Genomic DNA, 5,780 nt, shown 5'->3' with positions numbered 1-5,780 from the left:
ATACATTTGTGATAGTGATAATCTGAAAAAATCACCTGGAGGACCAGCAGATGTGAACATGCTATGGACATGCAGTTTATTACTCACCTTACAGAGGATTGCTCCATGGTCATGGGTGGGGCAGGAGAGATAACATTGCCCCACTTCCAGCCTTGCCCTACTTCCAACCTTGATGCTTCTTATAGGGTTAGGGAAGGAGCAGTGGCAGTGGGAAAGAAGCCACAGTAGCATGTAAAAATGCTACATGTTTGTGATAAACACAGAGGCCTTGAGACACAGGGGTCTTGAGAGACCGTTTTCCTCAATCCTCATGGCTGCTGGCCATGTAGCCATCTGTTCTCTGAGGTGGAAGGGCCATATCCTGAGTAACCCCACAGTAATAAACAATATTTCAATTCAAATAGTATGTATTTATCCATAATTATTTAGCAGTAATCTCTAAGTATTCCATAATCTGACAAAATCCTCAAATTTAAACAAACATATCAAGGATTTGGCTTAATTTGTACTAAATCATTTTTAAAATTTGTAGCTTCAGGACACTTTATAAAAAGCTGGTACTTGTATACATAACTAAGAACTTAAAATTCACGTAAATTTACTTCATTTTTTTAGCTTGACCTTCTAGTAAATCTTTAGCTTAGTTAACTTTTGGCTACTGTATAAGGAGGTCCTCAATTTTCTGGATAATTTAAAAGCATAATTCATCAAAGAGCATCTCTTATTCTTACTTAATTGGCAGTAGGGCTTACACCTAGTATTAGTACTGCTTTCCATTTCATCATTTTGGATTCAAACCCACCTCTGTAATAGCCACCACTGAAGGCCCTCTTCAAGTGTAGTTCTAGGCTTCATACACAGGGAGCAAAGAATTGGTAAAAACATTTAGGAAGTCTTGTAGATTTTGGTAGACCTTGACAAACTTGTTTGACTTGAGGCTCCAAATGCTTCATGGCTTGCAAAATATAACAGCCTGCAAATCCTGCAGCAGCAATGGTCAGTCCAGCTGCTACCACTGTACTGACCATGGCTCCAGCTTGGCTCCCCTGTCTCCACTGAGAATATGATTCATTCCAGCCCAGAGGCCATAGCCACCATCTCCCTGCTTCTACCAGTTTAATTTGCATTTAAAAAAATTTGCTACAGTGAGCTTCCCCCTCTACATGCACACACACATTTATTGGCTGTTTGTATTTTCTCTATAAACTGTGTGGGAATAAATAACAACTAGCCAAATGACAACAATTAAAGACTATTCAAAGCTCAACAGAGCAAGGGAGTCAGCCACAACCACTTGCATTTGGCAGAGACTCAAAGGTAGGCAGAGAACTGGGGACACTTTATAGGGGAAAAGGGAAAGCTTCAGTTTTCTTGGACCCTGATTGGAGGCTGTTGGCCTGGGGAAGTTGGAGGGGGGTTAACTAGCAGCTGGCATCATATATGATTGGTTGGTAGATCATTTTTGGCCTTCTCTGGTTGATCCCAAGTTTTATGCCACAGAATAAATTAGGGAAGTTGTCAGTTAGTGATTAAGTACTAGCTGTATTAGGCCAGGGGTCATAGAGATTGTGGTTTGACTTCCTGCACGGGTTGCTGCAGGCTGTGGATTATAATTCCACTTTTATTTCTCAGCTGGCCATTGTCCATTAGTATATTCAGTCTCTCAATTATTTTTTCATTTCTGTTGCCTATACATATTTCTATAGGAATGTTGATCTTTTTTCCCCACAGCAGTTTGTAAACCTGGAGCAGGATCACCAATGTTGTAGTTTCGGTCCTCAGGATTTTATTACATAATCAAAGCAACACTTATTTTTGTGTGCTCAGGGGAGGCTTTTCAAGACTAAGAAGTATATGCATACATGCCTCTCCACAATGCTCAGGAGAGAAGCAGGGATTTCAACCTTGCAAATGTACTGCAGAAACAAAGCAAACCTGTCTGGCCCTTGCTTGAGACATACGTAAGGTTGAGGGTGGGGGTGCTATTCAGAGCAGAGTTTACAACAGCTTTACAGAATGAGGAATAGAATCTCCAGGATGCATGGTGGAGTCTTCAGAAGGAACATTCTACATAGCAGTTTCTGTTGTTGGTGTTACTCTGCACAAGGCTTACATTTAGAAGTCTGGGAATACTCATCGTGCTTTAAAACAAGAATTTTAAATAAATAGTACATATCTATTAATCTTTAATCTTGTGAGAGCAAGCATTGAATCACTCACCAAAAAGTCAACTGCGTCTCTTTTGGAAACAACAGCACGGGGTCTACAAAGCTTGGGTCTGTCACATCAGCTGCCTCCTGCCTGGCAGCTCTGGAGTTTCTTTGACCACTTCTGAGCTTTGTCCCCAATTGACATGTGCAATTCTTCTTTTGAAGTACCACTGCCTGTGGACTACTTGTTCCTGGGAGTTCATTTCTACCTGCCTCTCAACCAGTGGTGAAAGATGTGCAGGTACAAAAGCCCACCCATTCCTTAGGTGGGACTTACATTCCTTTGGGACCCCCTCTGCAAGTGCTTGCCTGAGAGGACACCCTGACTTGACCTCCTCTTTTTCTCTGTCCTGCCCTCTCCACTGCCTTGCTGGTCTCCCCTCCTCCTTAATAATTCACTTTCCCACCAATCATTTCAGGGTCTGCTTCTAAGAAATAGCCTTAAAATATCACACAAATTCTTAACTCTGTCACAGGCTGATTTGACTTTTGGTAAGTCATACTCTCTTCAAACCTCTGTCCACATCTAGAAAATAAGAGTATGTACTAAGTTATTTTGAGAACATTTAAAGAATTAAAACTCTATTATTTTCTTTAAATCATGGTTTCATGTTATATTTCCTTTAGAAATGGAATTCTTAATCTGGGACTCACATGTGGCTTTCAGATGGTTAGTGAACCCATGGAAATTGTATACAAATTGTGGACGTGACTTTTTTTCCCCTGCTAGTGAGAAGGTTTGGGTTCGTAGGTTTCATTGGATTTCTAAGGAGTCCATAACCCACATCACAATTAGCAACCACTTTTACAGCTTGTTGTTTACAGACTTCATTCATACAGCCTGTGAGAAGTGCTCTGTCACATTCCCCAAAACATTAATTTTTTCAGAATAATGATTTCATTAAAACCACTTAATATTTATTTTTAAACGGTATAAAGAAGTATATGCTAATTGTAGTTGTGCAACAGAGCTAACATATTCCTCCTTGCCCAGTCTTTGATGGTCTTTTCTCTTGTAGAGTAGTCTTTTTATGAGTTCAGACTTTCTTTGACCTTGCAGTTGGGATTTAATATAAACAGCAACTCTTTTATTCAGACAAGTGTTGGATAAACCAGCCTGGCTTTGCTAAAAAAGAAAACATGTTTGTGATTAATAAAGAATATAAACCCCACTTACTTGGGCCTCTCCCCTCATTCCTCTCTTCTCATGCACAGACAGGAAAACAGGTACACAGACACAGGCACACACTAACATGAGCATCAGGAAAAAACTCTAGAAGTTTTCAAGTAAAGGATTCAAAATCTGGTTTTGACAAAAATAGCCCCAGCAGGTTATGGTTGAATCCCACTTGTTATGCACACAGTAGGTCAATAAATTATGAGTCAAGCAGCTGCTCCAGTTTTTAGAATGACTAGGTCCCACAGGTAAACTGCATGGAACAGGGAGATGTGGGATGCACAGAAGGCTCTTCATGAAAAATGAAACATCTCCTCCTGTGTATAAGGGTCAGCCATCTATAGTTCCTCTTATAAAGGATATCTTATGAACCTAAATAATAATTTATATAAATATACATGCACAAACTCACATAATGCATATGGAGGTAATAAAAATGAGTAAAAAATGGTGAATTAAATGCACTGAAGGGTTTAGCCAGCCTTATAATAAGTGTATATTATGTCACCTTGATATTAAAGGGTATTGATATCTTTAAACAAGACTTTTATGGGTTAGAAATAAAGTGTTGAAGGTTTTGGGGGTATTGGGCTTCAAAACTTATGCAAGCCCATTGCATATGTGTATTCATGGTTTCACTCTCTCTGATGCTTGCTCATTGATTTATTGTACATGTATTAACTGAATGTAAGATCCTACACTTGTTGCTGTTCAAATGCTGATTCTTGTTCTGGGATTTAGTTTGGAAATAAAGACAAAAATAAACTAGTAAACAAACCAATGAATATCTAATTACTGATTGCAAAAAGTGTGAGTTATTAGGGATAAATAACAGGAATACTATTTATAATAAGTATTATTCTTTAAATTTAAAAGGTTGTGCCATTTACTAAGATGAAGAAGACAAATTAGTGAAGCCAAGGATCAAGAGTTCTATTTGGACATGTTAAATTTGAAACTATTGTTAGACATTCAGGTGGAAATACTGAGTAGATGAGTAGGTAGGAATAGCTGCATCTAGAGCTCAGGGGAGAAAGGTCTGTTTGAATTAGAAATAAAATGGTGAGTCATCAGCATGTAGTTGGTTTTAGGATCCACGAGGTGATACTGTATTGAAGCTATGTAAGATGTCACCATTGGATGAAGCAGGGTAAGGGATACATGCATGGGACTTGCTACTATTTTTGTAATTGCTGGCAACTATAATTATTCCAAAATAAAAATTCTTTTTAAAAAAGTATGGATCTGGATAAAATTCCCTCAGGGTTAATTTTTAAAAAGGATAATGTGACTAAACATTAAAATCTAAACCATCCTGGACAATCCATATATTTATATTCACAATAACTATGGTTCAAGCCCTCCAAGAAGTGGATAACAAGATGAGATTAGATGTGTAGGATATTTGGAGAGAACGCCTTTAAAGGATAAAGGGGAGGCAGTGCAGGTTGTACAGAAAGCATTCAGATAATGATACAGGTCTGACCTGAGAAGGAGAAGGCAAAGGAAGAGGGTTGGCTGGAAAAACCTCAGACTGCAACACAGTTGTCAGGAAATTGAAACCAGGACCAAAGGAATCCTTGAGTCTGAAAGGAGTCCCACATGTCACAGGAATGAGCCTGAATTATTACCTCCCAGTGCTAGGTTGGATACATGGCCATTTAGAATCTTCTCTCCTGGACCATGCTCACTCAGGATAACCAGAATTCTCAGTCTATACAACCCTGAGCCTGCATCTGGGTATGAATGGGTCTCCATGTCCAGGCATTTCACAATGAATGAGGTTGATAGAGGCAGAAAGAGAAGGAGATGTGGCAATGTGCTGAGGACCAGGGACAGCTTTCCCTGTGTTACCACCTGAGGTTGGGGAACTCACAGGAGTCCAAGAATCCTAATTGCAAACTTGACTTTCCAGGTCATTTTGCAAAGGGACATTTTTCAAGGTAGGAGAATAAATATGTTTTACCAAAAGTATGATGGATGTTTTAAATATTTAGACATATGTCATGGGAGCCTCCATCTGGACCTTGTGCTAGACCCTGCCAATGTTAGAACCAGCTGAAAATTTAATGGAAGTCATGGTTGTACTTTCTTGAAAAAATCCACACACAGGAGATAATATTCAAAAGATTTAAGAATTTTAAGAACTGGCAAGTAACAAATTAAAATATAAATCAACATATAAGTCTTTATATTTCTAAATAAGATATACAAGGTCTATCCAGAAAAAGTCCAGCCATTGTTAATATACTAAGACCAATTTGTATGACATTGATATAACCTGGCAACCAAGGAGAGTGGACTAGAATGTACATACATGAACAATGATGAGTTCACTGTACTAGTCAGTGGGGCTGGTAGATACCGTTGAGTAAGCATATGTACTGTGTGGC

General features: G+C 38.9%; 1 pseudogene; it reads right to left on the bottom strand.

The window, feature by feature from the left end:
- Positions 1-598: 598 nt before the first annotated feature.
- Positions 599-1,028, bottom strand: LOC129070984 (mitochondrial import inner membrane translocase subunit TIM14-like; annotated as a pseudogene).
- Between the last annotated feature and the right edge of the window lie 4,752 nt (positions 1,029-5,780).

Source organism: Pteronotus mesoamericanus, unplaced genomic scaffold (genome assembly GCF_021234165.1).
Source record: "Pteronotus mesoamericanus isolate MK-2021 breed Mesoamerican mustached bat unplaced genomic scaffold, CSHL_Meso_final contig_25, whole genome shotgun sequence".
In the NCBI taxonomy this organism is placed as follows: Eukaryota; Metazoa; Chordata; class Mammalia; order Chiroptera; family Mormoopidae; genus Pteronotus; species Pteronotus mesoamericanus.
Note: the sequence above shows the minus strand (reverse complement) of the source record. Positions and strands in the feature narration are given on the sequence as shown.